The 18,999-nt window shown below is 39.7% G+C and overlaps 1 long non-coding RNA gene across 1 annotated transcript in view; it reads left to right on the top strand.

Annotated features, from left to right (window-relative positions):
* Window positions 1–18,999, top strand: part of LOC132500085 (uncharacterized) — a 169,271-nt gene that overhangs the window by 67,817 nt on the left and 82,455 nt on the right. Inside the window, exons 2-3 of the long non-coding RNA XR_009533969.1 lie at window positions 11,114–11,278; window positions 14,119–14,255. This is a non-coding gene — a long non-coding RNA (uncharacterized LOC132500085). The remainder of the gene's footprint in view (window positions 1–11,113; window positions 11,279–14,118; window positions 14,256–18,999) is intronic.

The following is an 18,999-nucleotide window of genomic DNA, read 5'->3' as shown; positions in this document are numbered from 1 at the left end:
ATTAGGAACTTTAGCCTTATACTGACCCAGATCTGTCTTCTGGAACTTTCACTAGTCCCTGTTCTGATCTTTGAATCACACATCATCTGACCTCCTTGTAGCCCTATAGCCTATTGATGCAAACAATAACTGTGAACCATGAAAAAATGACTGTGGAAAAACATTTACTTTGCGATTACTGTAAAAATAACATGCTCATTGTTTAACATTTAGAAAATATAGACATATAAATAGGAAATGAAGAATAATCTATTATTCACCTCAGTAGATGCTGAAAAAGCCATTTGATAAAATTCAACATCCATTCATGATAAAAACTCTCATCAAAGTGGGTATAGAGGGAACATATCTGAACACAATAAAGGCCGTTTATGACAAAACCACAGTCAATGTAACATGCAATGGCGAAAAGCTGAACGCCTTCCCATTAAATTTAAGAACAAGAAAAGGATGCCCACTATCATCACTTCTATTTAACATAATATTGGAAGTCCTAGTCACAGCAATCAGACAAGAAAAAGACAACATTATTCAGGTTGGAAGGGGAAGAGGTAACACTGTCGCTATTTGTAGATAACGTGGTTCTCTATAGAGAGAACCCTAAAGTCTCCACTCAGAAACTATTAGAGCCAATACATGAATTCAGCAAGGTTTCAGGATACAAGATTAATATACAGAAATCTGTTGCAGTTCTATACACTAATAATGAAATATTAGAAAGAAAAAAATCCCATTTAAAATTGCATCAAAAAGAATACAATACCTGGGAATAAACTGAACCAAGAAAATGAAAGACCTGTGGTCTTAAAACTTAACCAAGAAGATGAAAGACCTATAACTATAAAACACTGATGAAGTAAATTGAAGATGATTCAAAGAAATAGAAAGATCCTATGCTCTTGGATTAGAAGAATCATATTATTAAAATGGCCATACTACCCAAAGCAATCTGCACATTTAATGCAATCCCTATCAAAATACTCCCGCCATTTTTCCCAGAACTAAAACCAATAATCCTAAAATATCTATGGGATCACAAAAGATCCAGAATTGCCAAAGCAATCCTGAGAAAAAGGAACAAAGCTGGAGGTACAACCCTCCCAGACTTCAGACTGCCAAGTTAAAGTAATCAAAACAGCATGGTATTGGCACAAAAACAGACACATAGATCAATAGAACAGAATAGAGAGCCCAGAAATAAACCCACACACCTATGGTCAATTAATCTATGACAAATGAGTCAAGAATATACAATGGAGAAAAGACAGTCTCTTGAAAAGACAGTGGTACTGGGAAAACTGGACAGCCATATGTAAAGCAATGAGATTAGAACATTCCCTCACACCATATACAAAAATAAACTCAAAATGGTTTAAAGACCTAAATGTAAGACTTGAAACCATAAAACTCCTAGAAGAGAACATAGGCAGGACACTGACATAAATCATAGCAGTATTTTCTTAACTCAGTCTCCCAAGGCAAAAGAAAAGCAAAAATAAGCAAGTGAGACCTAGTTAAACTTAAAAACTTTGGCACAACAAAGGAAAGCATCAACAAAATGAAAAGACAACCTACGGAATGGGAGAAAATATTTGTTGACAATGCCACCGACAAGGAGTTAATATCCAAAATATATAAACAGCTCATACAACTCAATATCGAAATACAAACAATCCCATCAAAGAATGGGCAGAAGACCTGAATAGACATTTTTTCAAAGAAGACATACAGACCGCTAGCAGGCACATGTAAAAATGCTCGACACTGCTAATTATTAGAGAAATGTAAACCAAAACCACAATGAGGTATCATCTCACAGCTGTCAGAATGGCTATCTCAAAAAGTCTACAAGTAACAAATGTTGAAGAAGGTGAGGAAAAAAAGGGACCCTCTTACACTTACAGTTGTGTAAGAGTGCAAATTGGAATTTGCACTCTTACCAAGGAATGCAAATGGGTGCAGCCACTATGAAAAACAGTATGAAGTTTCCTTAAAAAACTAAAACTAGAACTACCCTATGATCCAGCAATTCAGCTCCTGAGTAAATATCTGGAAAAAAGGAAAACACTAATTCGAAAAGATACATGCATCTCTCACTGTTCATAGCAGCATTTACAATAGCCAAGACATGAAGCAACCCAAGTGTCCATCAACAGCTGATTGGATTAAGAAGGTAATATATATATGTGTATATAATATGATATATAATATGTGTGTATATATATATATACATATATATAATGTAATATTCCTCAGCCATAAAAGAATGAAATACTGCCATTTGCAGCAATGTGGGTGGACCTAGAGAATATTATGCTTAGTGAAATAAGTCTGACAGAGAAAGACAAATACCATCTGATGTGACTTATATGTGGAACCTCAAAAAACCCACAAATGAATGTATATACAAAAACAGAAACAGACTCACAGACATGGAAAACAAACTTGTGTTTACCAAAGGGGAGAGGGACTGGTGGGAGGGATAAATTAGGAGTATGGGATTAACAGATACAAACTACTATATATAAAATAGATAAGCAACAAGGATTTACTGTACAGCACAAGAAATTATACCCATTATTTTGTAATCACCTATAATGGAATGTAGTCTACAAAAATAAAAAATAAATGAAATCTATTATTATAATAATTCTAATATTCACTTTCATTTGATAGAATTTCACATCTATGTGTATTTTCCAACAGTTTGATCCTATTGTATACCCAGTTTTGTTTTCTAAATATGAAATGAATTTGTAAATTCAGTCTCTTCATTGAAAAAGATCAGAAGACACACCTATTCCACACATTACTTAGGTTCGTGATTATTATATACATTGGGATGTTAGGATTTCATGGTCATGCCCAATATCATATTCTTCCTGTGAAATACATAGTGGGGAATGTGAAGAATAATTTTGCTCTAGAGCTCTGCTGAATGTTAGTCTGTTTCAGAGTAAAACCCTGTGCTATGTTCCTCCCGAGGCTGGCATGGAATTCTTGACATTCATTCTTCATGCTTGAATGGAGAGGCAAACAGTAAGAAGTGATTATTCCTAAACACAGCAAAGGCAATTTCTATTTGTTTATTTTTCTCTCTCACAATAACCTATCTCTGACAAATCCCAGGACTCCTCTCCCTGGCCAGTGCATGACCAGGCAGGTTCTGGATTAATTACAGTTGAGGTAGTTTGCAGGTAGCCATGGCCAAGGCTTTGGGTAACTCTTGGACCTTAACCAGCGTCTTCCTTAGCAGCGTGGGTGAAGTCAGGGATCATTGTCTTCTCTTCATACTCATTTACAAAGGTTTTAATCAACATAGGACCCCTCAAACCTTGAGCTGGACCCAAAATGAATTTTTCTGGGATTCCTATGCAAGCTTTAGGCCTGTCCTAATTGTGTATAGCCATTGGAAAGATACAAAGAAGATTTGGGAGTATGCATTAGCAGGAAGTGAAGTTAGTTGAACTTTGGATCAACTTTCAATGCAATTGAAGGCACATTTTGATAGTTGCAGAGACCTCGAACAGTAAGGAATTGGCTAACTTCAGTTCCAGAGAAGATGCTAGGAAAAAACACTCAGTAGATCTGCAGTCATGTGTTGTTGCTCAGTCAATTGTTGTTGCTCAGATTATGCTTAGAAAACAGTGTTCGGTTTTGATTTCAACACTTGAAAAATGATGTGGAATAGGGCCAGAGAAGAAAACACTGACATATTCTGGCATTTTAAATTGTCACTTGTACTATTTAAGTTAAAAAAAATTCCCCCCGGGCTTCCCTGGTGGCGCAGTGGTTGAGAGTCCGCCTGCCGATGCAGGGGACGCGGGTTGGTGCCCCGGTCCGGGAAGATCCCACATGCCGCGGAGCGGCTGGGCCCGTGAGCCATGGCCGCTGAGCCTGCGTGTCCGGAGCCTGTGCTCCGCAACGGGAGAGGCCACAGCGGTGAGAGGCCCGCGTACCGCAAAAAAAAAAAAAAAAAAAAAAAATGCCCCCAAAGCATCTAACCAACAAAGAATGTGAATTTTTGGTCTGACAGATTGCAGTTTGAATATAGGCAGTGTATCCTTTAGCTATGTAACCTTGGAAATTAAAAAATGCTAATATTAAGTATATTAAAATATTTATAGCTATCATACAGAATGGCATGAAATATAGCAATAAAATGAACATTTTTAGTTCTGCTGTAGGAGGGTTGTGTGCAGACAGAATATCTGTCCGCTATACTATCAGAAATGGAGGTTGGATTATTAAAAAAGTTTCTCCGAGTTTGTTTTCTTATCTGTTCATAGGGATAATGATCCCTGATTCACAGGATTTCTGTGACGATTAGATGAGATAGATTGTGTGAAAACAGCAAGGAGAGTACCCCCTTAGGAGTGGTCCCACCCACTGCCCACATTCCCACGGCCCATTCAAGCCAGCACACACACCCTGGCCTCTGCCCAGCCCACCTCTGAACCAAAGCTCATCAAAAGCAGCGAAAGAGCCTCTTGGTTCCCAACCGTGATTTCAGGGCAGCTTTGTCTCTTTTCTCCACTTTCTCTTCTTGAAGACCCATCTGCTGTTGTTTGTGCAACGCTGCTTGCTCTTTGGTTTCCTCCTACTGTTCTCACTAGCCTTGCTCATTCTCCTTCTCAGCTTCTTCCTTCTTTACTTATCCCTTAACTGCCAGTGCATCCCCAGGCATCTGTCCTTAGCCTCTTTTTTCTTTTCTCTATGTAGTCTCCCTGTGTGATTTATTGACTTGGTGTTCAAACTACTACTTCAGGCTGGTGATGCAAATCTCTCTTGCCAGCCAGATATATCTTCTGATCACCAATCAATTTCCTATTGGTCCTTTGCCATTAAATAATTGACAACATCTCCCAAACAAAAGTCACTGTCATGCACCTATTCCATATATATGTGTGTGTGTGTGTGTGTGTGTGTGTGTGTGTGTGTGTGTGTGTGTGTGTGTGTTTTGTTTGCTTGTTTGTTTTTGTTTCCATATATATTGATTGGGTGCCCGAGATGTGCCAAGCCTTGACTATTTCTCCAACCCCGTGTTCAGTCTGTGCCTCAGCTGGTGCCCTGCCTTACAGTCAAATGGCACTATAGAGTCTCCCAAATCCATCATGCTCCCTTATGTCTCTATGCGTAGAAAGAAGGAAGAAAGAGGCCACCTGATCTTGGACCAATAGAGAAAACGACTTGAGGTCCTGATTTTCCAGATTCCTGATTCCAGTCCTCATGAGACCCAGCTTTGTTCTGCTGATGCTTGACTTCTGTGAAATAAATACCCCTGTTATTTCTCCAATAAAATTTCCTTTAAGGTTGGGCTAGTTTGAATGGATTTATTCTTGAAGATCAAGGAGATTTGAAGTAAATGGCCTTTTCATGGAGGGAGCTTTGGAGGTGTTGTGGTTCCACTAATGAGCTAATCGGCTCCCTTAATAAATGAAACCAGTGGTCTCTGCATAATGGCATGGCTGCAGATTGCTTTCCTGTAGGGTAATTTGGGATGATGGCTAAGAACCAGGTGCTTCTCCCGATGCCATGAGATGATGCAAGGGACCCCAGAGAAGGAAGGGAGGGAAAAAAAGGATTGAATAGGGAGAGGTACCCTTGAGGGTGGCCTCTCAAGTGGCAGTTATGGGATGCTTTTTTGTTGTTGTTCTTCTTCAAGCCCAAATCAGCACTGAAATTGTGTTGAGAGTTGCAGGTGGAGGGAATACAGACTGAGTTGTGTTTGGGAGGGGGACTATTTGGAGAGGGCTGAGCAGCGAGTGGCCTTCAGAGGAGGAGGACAAGCAGCCTGGGGCCAAATGCCTGGCTGAGGTGGAAAGGGAGTTGGGGAAAGTGTGAACTGTGGACCCGGAAGGTGTGCACATTATCTGAGGAGTATCTGTAAAGAATTCTTTACAAACTAGGTTTGGTAAATAAACTTCAAGCATGGGTGATTCAAAAGTCATTAGAATTTGCATATTAAAGGAAAGGAGACTCGCTGCTAACACTTAAAATGAGGGAATAAAATTAGGTTATCTCTAAGTCCCCTTTCCTAAAATATACCTATTAGTCCCTCCCTATCACTTTTTTTTCAATCTGAACAATAAACAACTGTGCTCAATCAGGGTCTTATGAGATTATTACTTTTGATGCCACAGAAACACGGGCTCCAAGTCTAGTACACAGCTCAATGCTGAGGGAGCTAAAAAATACTGAGGCCTGGGCATAGCATGCTGCCCAAGCAGAATTCTGATGTAGTTGGCTTGGGACATTGCTTTTAAAAGCTCCTCAGTGGTTCTAATGCATGACCAAGGCTATGAACTACTGCAGTGATGACTTTAGATCATTTAACCTGTGGTTTTCAGGGAACTATCTATAATAGCATCTATGTCCGTTTAAATGGGACAGAAATCTATTGAAAAAGATTCCCAAATCATCTATAATCAAAGGAAGAGAAAGGGGGATGTCATAGAAAGCTAAGGTTGGTCTTATCTGTCAGTCTCTCTGTGTCTGATCTTTTGGCTTGTGAGTGACCCAAGCTCTTTCTGTATTGTCTTTTTCCCTTTGGCAGTCTGCCTTCAGGACATTTCATTTTCTTCAGCTGCTTTAAAAGAAGATGGATGAAGAGTCTATTTTGTTGCTTGTTTGATTAAAAAGTTTGGCTGGACAAAATCGAAAACTATTCACGTACGATTGGGGGACAGGGAATACACTGTATTAATCTCTACTATGAACAAACATGGGGGATATGAAAGCTTTGCTATGCTTTCTTAATTTCCACTTTTCCATTTACTTTGGAATTGGAGACATAAAGTGGCAATTCTTCACCTTTTTAGAGTTAAAAAGTACCCAACATATATGTGTGTAATATCATTACCTGTCTCACCAGCTCTGGCCTCAAGGATGCGGCATGGCACAGGTATGGTTGAAGTCAAAGGATATAAGAGGAACCCTCCTTGAGAGGTCACTGAAAATTGTTGGCACCAGTGGCTGAGATTTTTTTGGTTTTTGTTCATGTCTGGTACCATCTTCCTCACTCTTTGGGCAGAAAGCTTGGCTTTAGCTCCTGTACATTTTTCCTTAATGTGCAGCTTTTTTCTACCTGACTACCTTGGGTAGAAAAGGTTCTGATCCAGTTCTAGTATTCTCATTGTGGGAAGGTGCATTCTAGAGTGAAAAGCACTCCATTCCTCTTTTATGGCAATTAACTGCCAACTAGGCTCAAGTCTTTGTTCTGGAGAAAAATTAGAGGTTATCTACATTCCATTACAAATAAAGGCTCATGTAGCAATGCTCCTTGCCACTTACTTTTCAGTTGTTATTTCAGGTAGCTTATATGTTACTCTGTAAACCAGCAGAACTTCATGACTTTACAGATGTAACCTTGAAAACAAGCTTTGGATAAAAGTAAATGTTTGCACATAATCTTATGAGTATCCAATTGTATAATTTTTCACCAGGTTCCAATGCAAGAGAATGGTAAGAGAGTATAAACAACTAGTTTGCAAGGAGAGTAATGTCATTTTTCTTGAATCACGTGTATACTTTAAGCTGTAAATATATCTTTATTAGCTTTCCACCCAGGGAAGCTAGAATTAAATTCCCAACAATGTCATCACAATCAGACTTACTCTCATTTGTTTTATCTAGTTTTAGTTGGTATTACTACAAATGAAAACAAAATCTGAAGGTAGTTTGTGTTGTTTTCTATTCTTTGGGTTTTACTTTCTAGTCATAGGAAAATATAATATTATGGGCTACCAGAGCTGGTGAGGGCAAGAAGCAGTCGCAGGAACACTATGAGTGAGAAAGTGCAAATTTATGTGGCTTTTAGAAAGCAAAGGATATTGATATCTTTAAATTATTTATGCTATTTGATGCAGTGATTCCACTTTTATGAGTTTATATAAAAGAAACTACCCTAAGTAATCATTTAAAAAATGTTTCATGTGCATATTCATCATAATGTTATTTAAATGTAAGAAAGTTAGAAACAATCTTAATGCCCAACTATAGGGGAAAGGCTAAGTAAACTATAGGACACCCACTGTATGAAATATTACAGTGCCATTTAAAAGAAGGAATATAGATATATAGAAAAATGTTTATGATATTATATGAAAACAGCAGAGTAAAAAAAATTGTATAAGATGTGCAAGCGCAACTCGGTTAAAAAACAAAACCAAACTCTATGCATAAATCCCTGTAAAAATACATTATATTGTTTATTTCTGGATGGTAAGATCAGGAAAAATCTTTTTTTTTGTTTTGGCTGCACTGTGTGGCATGCGGGATATTCGTTCCTTGACCTGGAATCGAACCCATGCCCCCCACAGTGGAAGCATGGAGTCTTAAGCACTGGACTGCCAGGGAATTCCCAGATCAGGAATAATCTTTAAATGTTTTTCCTATTTTATGTATGTTTCCACATTTTCTAGGAAAAAGATAAATTTAAAACATAAACTATAAATAAGTAAAATGATGGGGTAACTGGTTTATGGGCTAAAGAGCTGCAGAGAAATTGAGGAAGAAGGGAAGCATCCTTTCCTCGGTGGGTGAAAGGCTATCAGAAGAGATCACCAGGGTGAATGCACAGGCTGCTTTGCAAATAATAAAGCCTCCATATATTTCTCGGTTTCCCAGTCTTTGTGAGCCATTGGATTGTTCAACTGTGATTTTAAAATTTGTTTTAACCAGAGACTTTTTGTTTAGAAGAAATGTCATATAGAAGCACAACAGATGGAAGCAGAGCTGCTTTGATTGAAGCGAGAGAGAGCAGGAAGGCTGGGCTCTGTTTACCCCACATCCTTCCCAGATCTCTTGCTGACAAGAGAGAGGAAGCTGGGGAATCCCTAAACTGCTCACAGTATTTTGAAGACACCTTAATAAATATAATTTTTGAGTGACTTTAAAGTGTAAGCCCCTTATACATATTCTCTCTATTATTTACAGAAATGTTGAGTTAGGCATTATTAGGTCCAATTTACAGATGGGAGAACTGGGCCTTATGGGAGTGACATGAGTTGCTGGAGGTCACACATCTCAATACCTGGAATTTGAGCCAGTGGCCGTCTGATTACAAAATCTATGCTTTTTACCACTATGTCATGCTGCCTTTCACGGGCTTACAGAACAACACAGAAACTACTCTATGTTCACAATACAGTATCCTGGGAAATAGCAGAAATCAGAAAGGAATTTGATCACTGACGAGATGTGCCTAATATTCTTCCTTGTCTTCCTGTTGCAATACTCAAGAAATGCGGAAAGATGAGAAAATCTAGCTGTGATGGAGACTGAATATGTGATTGATAATCTGTTGGGCTGCGAGCAGTACTTCCACCACCAGAAGCAGATCAGGGGTGCAGTGGTAAAAGTCAGGTGGTAGGGTGTTTTTGGTATTCCTGCCTCAAAGATGCAGTGTCTCATAGGCTAATGGAAAGAAGTCGCCCCTTCCTACAAATGAGTTGCTCTTCAAGTCCCAGGGCCATTCCACACTTTTCCCTCCTGCTCACCTCTGCTCCTCCTACATTTCTTTGGAGCCCTCAGCCTAAGAATGCAATTCGGTCAATGGGGAAGCAGAAGACATTGCAGTTGGGATGAAGGCCCGCACTAGGCAGAGATGAGAGTTGAAAGCCCTCTGGGGGTTCTTTGTCCTGCACTGTTTGTATAAGAAGAAAATGAAAGCTTATTCTGGGGTTCTGCCAAGAAGCAGACAACAGTGGGCACCAAGGAGAAGCTCCCCACCTGTTTGCTAGCAAACAACCGGCTCCGGGAGATTTCTCCTTGTTTAAGGCCGAAACAACTAGATCTCTCCCTTTTGTCCTCCAATCACCCCCAAAGAAACCCAGATAGGAGTTAAAAATATCATTTATATTTTAAGTCACTTGAAGATGAACCTAAATAAGGAAATTGTGGTTCATATGGCAAAAGACAAAATAAAATATAGTAAGAAACATAAAATAAGCTCATATAATTGATATCAGATTATTAATTTTGATAATTGATATGAATGAGTTAAAACCCCCATCGAAAATACAGAGACTCTCAGATTGGGTCAAAACACAAAATCAGGGCCTCCCTGGTGGCGCAAGTGGTTGAGAGTCCGCCTGCCGATGCAGGGGATACGGGTTCGTGCCCCGGTCTGGGAGGATCCCATATGCCACGGAGCGGCTGGGCCCGTGAGCCATGGCCGCTGAGCCTGCGCGTCCGGAGCCTGCGCGTCCGGAGCCTGTGCTCCGCAACGGGGGAGGCCACAACAGTGAGAGGCCCGCATACCGCAAAAAAAAAAAAAAAAAAAAAAAAAAAAAAAACACAAAATCAAACTATACTCCGTAGAAATTTGAAAAGAAAGGTGCCCAGTAAGGGCAGGGGCTGCCAAGGAGGCTCCATTCTCTGGGTTATCAGAAGACCTTAAACGTGCAGGCTAAGAAAATCCTGATTATGCTATCTATTGCATCCCAGTTCTAACTAAAGGAATCTGCCTCACGTGAACAAAGCTCTTCATACCAATTTATTAATTTACAATGTGAATATCAACCAAGTAGTCTGTCAGGACTCTCCTACAGGTCTAGCCCACACTCTCTCTCCCTTCCTTAGCTAACATGGACTGAGGGGTACCTATAGCCAGACTCCATTTGATCCTCAAAAAAAACCTCCACAAAATAGGTATGGTGAGTATCTCTATTTTACAGATGAGAAGCAAAGGAACACAACATTTATGTGAGTTACCCAGAGTCACAAAGTGACAAGGTGGGTGGCAGGCAGCTTGGTGATAATGAAATCAGAGCAGGTGGAGTTAGTTAAACCGTTCCAATGTTTAATGGCATCAAGGTCTCAAAGCCTTGTGTTGTCCATCTCCAAAGCAGACATCCTGTAGTTGGCCTGACTGGGCCTTGCTCTCTAGACAAAGACTGGATGCGATCTTCAATACTGTCTCCCTCTTCCCCAATCACTTGTGACTGACATGTTCTTAAGACAAGTTAGTACCTTTGGTCAGGTTTTGGGAACATCATACAGGCCTGGATGCATGTCTTCTTTTTAAGGCGACTTTGCTATCCCTGATCTGCATATAGGTACTGATTTATGGTTTAACTCTCAAAAGGCAATCTCATTTCTTTCATTTCAGTCTCTTAATGATGGACCTACACTGAGCTGGAGAGCGGTCTCTAAAAATGCACCAGAGGGCTCTGTCCTTGACCAAATAATGGTGGAGTATTTTAATGAACGACTTCAGCGAGAACGTAGAGAGACTATTCATCAGATTTGTGGATGACATAATTTGGAACCAAAGGTAATACACTGGCTACTAAAACCAGAACTCCCAAAGATCTTAGTAGCCTGGGACAATGGAACAGATTTATTTATTCAAGCATTTGTTTTAAAAAAAATGTATTGGGTGTTTATTATATGCCAGGAATTAAAGGGGAATTCAGTAGTAAATTAGACAGACAGGGACTCTAACTTTATAGATTTATGGGTATTTCAGAAAAGATGAAATTTAATAAGAATAAACATAAAAGCTTTTACTTAGGTCTAAGAAAGAACAAAGCAGAACAAACCGATGACTTACCTGTCTCCAGTAGAACAAAAGCCTAACAGTAGAGCTGTGACTTAAAAGCTGTGCCTGGAATAAGATTTTTAGTTGACATTAAGCTGTACACAAGTCAGTAGTGGGAGATGGTATAAAAAAGCTAATATACTCTAGTTAGAATAATAGAAATATGATGTGTCAAGGAGGTTTTATTGTCATGCCAGCCCACGATGACCAGATCATGCCTGAAGCATTGTCTTAACTTCCTTTGTAGCACGCTTTAACATTGACACATTTAATGAAGTCCTGAAGACAGCAAAAAAACATAGTGAAGGAATGTGATGAACCTATTTGTAGGGTAGGAGTAGAGACGCAGACGTAGAGAAGGGACATGCGGACACAGAGGGGGAAGGGGAGGGTGGGATGAGCTGGGATATTAGGATTGACATATATACACTACTATGTGTAAGATAGATAGCTAGTGGGGACCTGCTTTATAGCGCAGGGAGCTCAGCTTGGTGCTGTGTGACAACCTAGATGGGTGGGATGGGGGCGGGATGGGAGGGAAGTCCAAGAGGGAGGGGCTATCTGTATACATCGAGCTGATTCACTTTGGTGTACAGCAGAAACTAACACACCATTGTAAAGCAATTATACTCCGATTAAAAAAAAAATGGTGATGGAAGCTCTAGAGCACACTACAAAGAGAAACTGGCATGTTCATCCAGAAGAGACATTTGCAGGCGGCACGATGGTGATTTTCAAAACTGTGAAAGGCTGGAAGAGAAAGTAGATTTGCTCTCCATGACTGTCTGGTCCTCTGTGGAGAAGGAGTAGGTTATTGGGCAGCCAGGGCCAGCATCTATGCCTGAGCCATTGAACTGGGTAAGGACCTGCTGTGGCTAAATGTCTTTTCTTTTCAGACTTGTATGGGGAAAAGAAATACAAGCCTCAGGAAACCATGTTTTCCTGGCATTTTTGGAGAGTATATCCAAGAGAATAGCTTGACATTAGTGTTCCATCTCATTTCCAGACTAGCAAATAGCAGACTGTACAGTTTGGGTTTACTGTGGAGCAGCTGGGTTCCTACACGATAAACTGCTATATAATCCACAGATTATCATTTTGGTTGGCTCACTTGAACAATTTATATTTCCCTCTGGTGTGATGACAAGTCAGGCATCTTGACAATTCCTTTCACTCAGTATGCCATGAAAATTGGGCATTAGGATCTTTAATTTTGGCTTTCATAAATGAGGAGGGATGGCTTGAGAGGACATTTTGTGCTTCCAACCTAGAATTAAATGCCAATTAGGGTGATCTCCGAAGAACTGCTGTGCTAACTGTGGAAGTAAAATGATCCTACAGGAATGGAGCAATTAATCGTTCAACATTTGCTCTCCATGCCTGGCATTCTCTACCCAATCAGACTCTAATCTGGTAAAAATAAATATTATGAGTGACAGACAAAAACTTTCTCCCCATTTTTCTCTTTCCTGTAAAATATAAGACGAGACTACTTCTTCCATAAAATAAACTTGAATATATGAAAAGACAAATTATGCCGTGCCCATCTGCTACAGAAATCCAGTTGTAAAAAGCCTTCCACATGTTGGACTTTGCGAAACAATTTCTTCAAATGTCACACAGTTCTTCATGTGGGTAAGGTTTAAGAACTAAGAACTTCAAGTTAATTATTTAGGGTGTGTTTGTCAACGTGAACAAGTTACAGTTCCTAACAGTTATTTTCATTTCTAATAATAATAAATAATATTTCTAGATGCAGTGTTGTATTTCAGAAATGAGGTCTGGACAGGAGTATTCCTAAATCTGGCAATACTGAATCAAATAATTATAGAGTCAGATGCAATAATAACAATAACAATTGTTAATACTCTTCAGGGCTAGGTAATGATGACATATTTATATGGGGTTTCTTACTTTCCAAAATTTATTATCTCATCTGATCCTCTAAAGATTACCCCTTGAGATTTGTTTTTTATTATCATTATTACACTTTTTACTTATGAGGCAACTAAGATTCGGAAAGGTTATACAACATGTTCAAGGTAGGCTTAGAAACTTGCACAGGTGGAATTTAACTCAGAGCTCCAAATTCCAAATTCTATGTTTATTCCATTTTGCCAGGCTGCAACAAAACATATCTTGAAGGAAGAGTTCAGATTGCTGAGGCCCCTGAGAGGAACATTACCAGTCTTAGCGCTCACTGGGAAAAATTCCATAAAAAGAGATCAAGGGACCATAGAGCATAAAAGACACTAACAATGGTGATGCTTGGAAGAATTGGAAGAATCTGTTTTCATCACTAACTACAAAAAGGAAGGCTACATTCTGTTGTTAAGAATCTCATAAACTGCACTTTTAGGGAGAGGCTGTGATTACAGATCTAGAAACTCTGAAAAACATTGGGCTATTGTAAGACTCTGAATGACTGGCCCAAACAATAAAGGAGGGGGAGTGTCATTTGATTGCTGAGTTTGGAAGGAAAAACTAGATGAATGAATCCAGACCCTTCCTCTCTTTTCTTCTTCTTGGGAGCTGGCCTCCTCACAAAGCTATGTTCTTATCTGCTCCTTCAGACTGCAAGTTTTACAGATACGGGCACCAGTCGTGGAGATTTACAGATGCCTACGTCATACGTGGGTTTTACAGATGCAGGTACCATGCATGGAGTTTTACGAACGCAAGCGCCGTACTTGGAGACCCCTGGCAACAGGTATGCAGTTCTGCCTAATTCTGAGGCTTGCCCTACAGGTGGAAACCACATTCTTCAATATCGCCTGTACCAGTAATAAAGGTAATATCTCACCCTTCTTCCCATCTGCCTTATACTTTCATTTTATATCTCAGTTGGTGAAAAGCTTAGGGAATGGAGTTGATGTCGATTGGGACCCTTTAATTCCCACACTTAGGTTAAATATTAGGGGGGGAATTTCCCTGAGCTTTGCTCTCTTTTGTGATTATAGGTGTTCTCAACCATAGTCAGAAATTACTTTAAGAAGTGCTGTACTTTAGTGTTTAAGAGCATGGACTCTGGAAGCAGTACCTATTTCCAATTATCTGTAAAATGGGAATAATAATAGTGCCTGTCTCATAGAGTTGGAATGTGTAACTTCATCATGTAAAGCACTTAGACCAACACCGGAACACAGTAAGCACCCGACAAACGTTAAGAGTCATTTGATAAATCCATGTCAGTGCCAGGAGATGGACTGGGTGGAAGTAATGGGCTTCTGGTGGGCTTTTTCTTTCTTGAGGAAACACCCCAAAAGGTACAACAATATCAATAGCTTTGGATATAATTGGCTGCTTATTATTTAATGCTGTGGTTAAGGTAAATTGTGTTTCAAATCAATCTTTGTTATTCACGTTTCATGTTCTTTTCTTCCTTTTTTTTTTTTTTTTTTTTTGCTTCTAAACCAAGTGTTTCTTATTTTCAAATACTAACTTTATACCTGCTCAAATGGTTGTGGCTTATTTCTCAATCACTTCTAACCACACACTTTATATGTACTTGAAGGGAAGTCTTTGGGTAAAGCTTTTTGTGGAATTGCGAGGGTAATATGACAAATTAAGGAGCTGTTCATATGCTGTTCAAAGGGATTGAGGAATCTTCATTGACAGAAATTCAAGATTTTGAGAAAAAAGAATGTTCATGATGGTTATTCAGTTCCAAAAGAATAATGAAATGAAAACCTGCGTAATTTAACAGAACTCAGGAGGACATTTTTTTCCTTTATAAAACATATGACAGCTGACAGAGAAGACACAAATCCTTTCTGTCTGATGTTTGATATTATCTAAAATGAGAGAAACAAAGCAGTTACATATGCTTCTTAAGGGCACACAGGACCTCATTGGTGGACTATGAGATGACAGATTTTGGCGGGAGACTACACCAAGCACTCTGACTCCGGAGAAAAGAAGTTGTGTTCTTTAAGAAGTCAGGCCTCAGGTCATTCTCCAGAGTGGTTAATGACACAGCTGAGACAGAAACTAGAAAGTCTCTATGGGAGCTTCAACTTTTCCTGGTTCACAAAAACAAATTGAGGGATGGACAAACATTTTAGTGATCTAAACAGTGAAACCAGTTTTTATGCCTTACACTTGACCTTGTCTAACTGTTTGAAATGTATCTCTTACAGAAGAAACCATCATACAGGCTAGGAGAACCTACAGGCAGCTCAAGTTAACTAAGTTACCCTTCACTCATTCTTGATCTTGAACTTGAAAACAGTAGCAGGAAGATAGTACCTAGGAATTTATTCCTGTTTCTTTTATCTTTGCCTCTTGATCCAGTGTCTAATTTTCTGACTGCATATTCCATGCATCTAATCTATGTGAGTAGAGTAAATGAAGACTATTGAAAACTCACCAAATAATTCAGCCTAATAAAGAATTAAGAAGTCTGAATGGTTTGGCATGACAGTGTGAGGAGTTCCACTGCCCTGCTCTCCAGTGTGAAACTGGTGAAAATAATTTTTAAAAATCTACCCATTTAAAGTCCTTGCAAATATTCTTAATGGCATGCAGCAAATGAAAAAAATATTTATTTGAGAAAATCTACTAAAAGTTGGTAAGAATAGTGACAGTCTGTAGTATTTAAATCAAGACTCACACCCATCTCCCCTCTCTTGCTCAGTGAGACAGAAACTCGACGCCAGACTGTTGCAGCCGAGAACACAGAGCTCCCTCCGCGCAGCTCCTGGTCAGAGAGCTATCCTCTTGTAGGGGCAGGACTTCAGCATTTGCCACCCTGCCCCTATCTACCTGTTGCTGATAAGTTCTGGGTGAATTTTGCCAAGAATTGCAAATTCCCTTCTTCCCATCCCACTTGTGAGATGGAGGACATACCCTGAGCAAGACACTGTTGAAAATGGTGGGGTTTTGATTGCCATTCCCCAAATTTGATTGCAGAGTCTATGGAGCAATTTATGCCCCAGGGCATTGTTGAAAACAATAGAGCAATCAGCCAACAATTACTAGAAAGAGACAGTCAGAGGGAACCCCACTAAAACCACTGCTGTGCTAGGGTGACCGTGAGTGTAACCAAGGCCTTGCCCTGTGAGAATCAACATCAGAGTCTTCACACTGTGGAAGGAAATTGACTTCACTAAAATAATCCAGCCAGTTGCTATATAAGTAAATAAGAAAATAACAACAACAAGCCCTGGAAGGTAGGGGAGGTACCCAGAGTTGTTATAATATATTATCTAAAATGACCAGTTTCTAATAAAAAATTATGAGACATGCAAGGAAACAGAGAGTTTGATCCATATCCTGGAAAAAAGCAGGCAACCGAAACTGCCTGTGAGAGTGACCAGATGTTGGATTTAATGAAGACTTCAAAGTAACCACTATAAATATATTCAAAGAGTGAAAGGAAACCATGATTTAAAAAGTAAAGGAAGGTATGAAGGTAATGTCACATCAAATAGAGAATATCAATAAAGAGAAATAATTATAAGAAGGAGACAAAAGCTAGAAATTTTGATTTATTCCACTCATTTTATCATTAGGGTTTACAGATAGTAGGAGGTCAATGTAAATGAATTTATTCACTGCTTTGCTAATGCATACGCTTTGATCACCAATATCCATATGGATGGCTTCTCTTAGAAATGGTGACACTAAGTAATATTGATGTCTGCCTCAGATACAAATGTCGCAGATACAACAGGAAACAATATTTTACCTGTGATTATGCTCCATGGTATCAGACATTATCAACTAAACTACATGCCTGACACATGATATGTGTTCAATAACTGCTTCCCCTTTTCCTTTCTCCTTGCCTCTTAATGAAGACTAAAAGGGCACTGACTGCCTTTTTGCATAACCTTGAAAAATAGTTAGCAAATAATATATATTTATTGTAGAAAAATTAGAAAAAGAGGGCTTTCAGATTGTGATAAGGTGAGCTTCTGGCTTTCTTTCCCCAAAGTGTGCATCAGAAAAACTACAGAGTTGATAAGGAAGCAGAGATCTGGGGAATGAAGCAGAAAGGTGGAGAAACTTTGTGGCGGAGTAAGAGTGGGGCCAGTCTGGGGTTGAGGGCAGCTGCAGCAGCAGAGGGAGCTGGGTGGGAGATAGATAGCCTCATGCTTCTGCCCCGGAGGGTCCTCATCTCCCCAGGGCCACTGCAACCAGAACGGACAGCAACAACACAGGCCACCCAGGGGCTACTGATGGATAATCTAAGGCACAGGAAAGCCCTGCTAAGTGTAAGAAGCTGATGGAAATGGTGTGCGTGCCTGGCTTTCTTAGGCACCAGTGCGCTCCCCCTCCAAATCTGCAGGGTTGGTGAGGAACAGAAGAAGGAGGCAGTTTCCTCCAAGTGGGACTTCTTTCAAAGAATTAAAGTGAATTCCTGGACAGAGTAGTCTGATGGGGAGTGATGCAAATAAGAGGGCTCATTCTTCCTCTGTCTTTAAACTTATAAGAAGGGATCCAAATGAACACCTGATCTTTGCCTTCCCTATATCATATTATCTGATAGAGGAGTTGATACCTTTCAGGAACCACAAGCTCACCAGCCCAAATAACTGGACACGCGTGAGGTAGGATCATGTAAAAGTAAGACCACAAATGGATCAATATACGCTCCATGGACACAGCGGTCCAAAGGATTAAAATAAACCTAACAGATATCCTCAGAGAGATATGGGGATACACTAATAATCAGAAACAAGACCAGGAACAAGAAGTCATAAAAAGGTCCCACTAGGGATGAAAACGGAAGAGCTGAAATAAAGAACACATGGAAGAAATAAGTAACAGGTTAGATATGACTAGGGAAGAAATTAGTAACCTGGAAGGTGTGATTGAGGAATTCATTTTGAAGAGTACTAGAAAGGATAAAGAGATAAAAATCGTAAGTAATAAAAACAAAAGACATGGAGGAAAGAAGGAGAAATGCCAACATCTGGAAAATAGGAGTCCCAGAAGAAAAAAGTAGGAGGAGGGGAAATGTTTGAGGCAATAATGACGATAAACGTCCCCAAATTAAAGAAATATATTTCAGATGGAATGTGCCCAGTGAATGGGTAAGGGAGTAGGGAAGAGAAAGTCTACACCTTGATAAGTTAAAGTGAAATTGGATAAACCACAGATTATAGGAGAATTCTAAATGTTTCCAGCCAGAAAGAGGAGAGTAGCTATTAAGGAAAAAATAAGACTATGACCGACCTCAGGGAGAGAGAAATAAGGCAGTGACTGGTAGAGATAAAGGGAACACGCTCCAAGCAGTGTGAGGCTGGGGACCCCATGCTGCAGCTGCCAGGAATGGTCTCAGGAATATCAGGACAATTGCTATTGGAGGGCAATTGTATGCGTTATTGGGCTTGGAATAGTGTCCACCACTTACATAGCCTTTCAGAGTCTACAGTGTACTTCTACATCCTTAATCTCACGACTAGACTGGTCCATAATGTTGCTTTAAGTACAATAAGGCATGTGTA

Source organism: Mesoplodon densirostris, chromosome 12 (assembly GCF_025265405.1).
Source record: "Mesoplodon densirostris isolate mMesDen1 chromosome 12, mMesDen1 primary haplotype, whole genome shotgun sequence".
Taxonomy (NCBI): Eukaryota; Metazoa; Chordata; class Mammalia; order Artiodactyla; family Ziphiidae; genus Mesoplodon; species Mesoplodon densirostris.
This window is presented reverse-complemented; position numbering and strand designations above follow the sequence as displayed.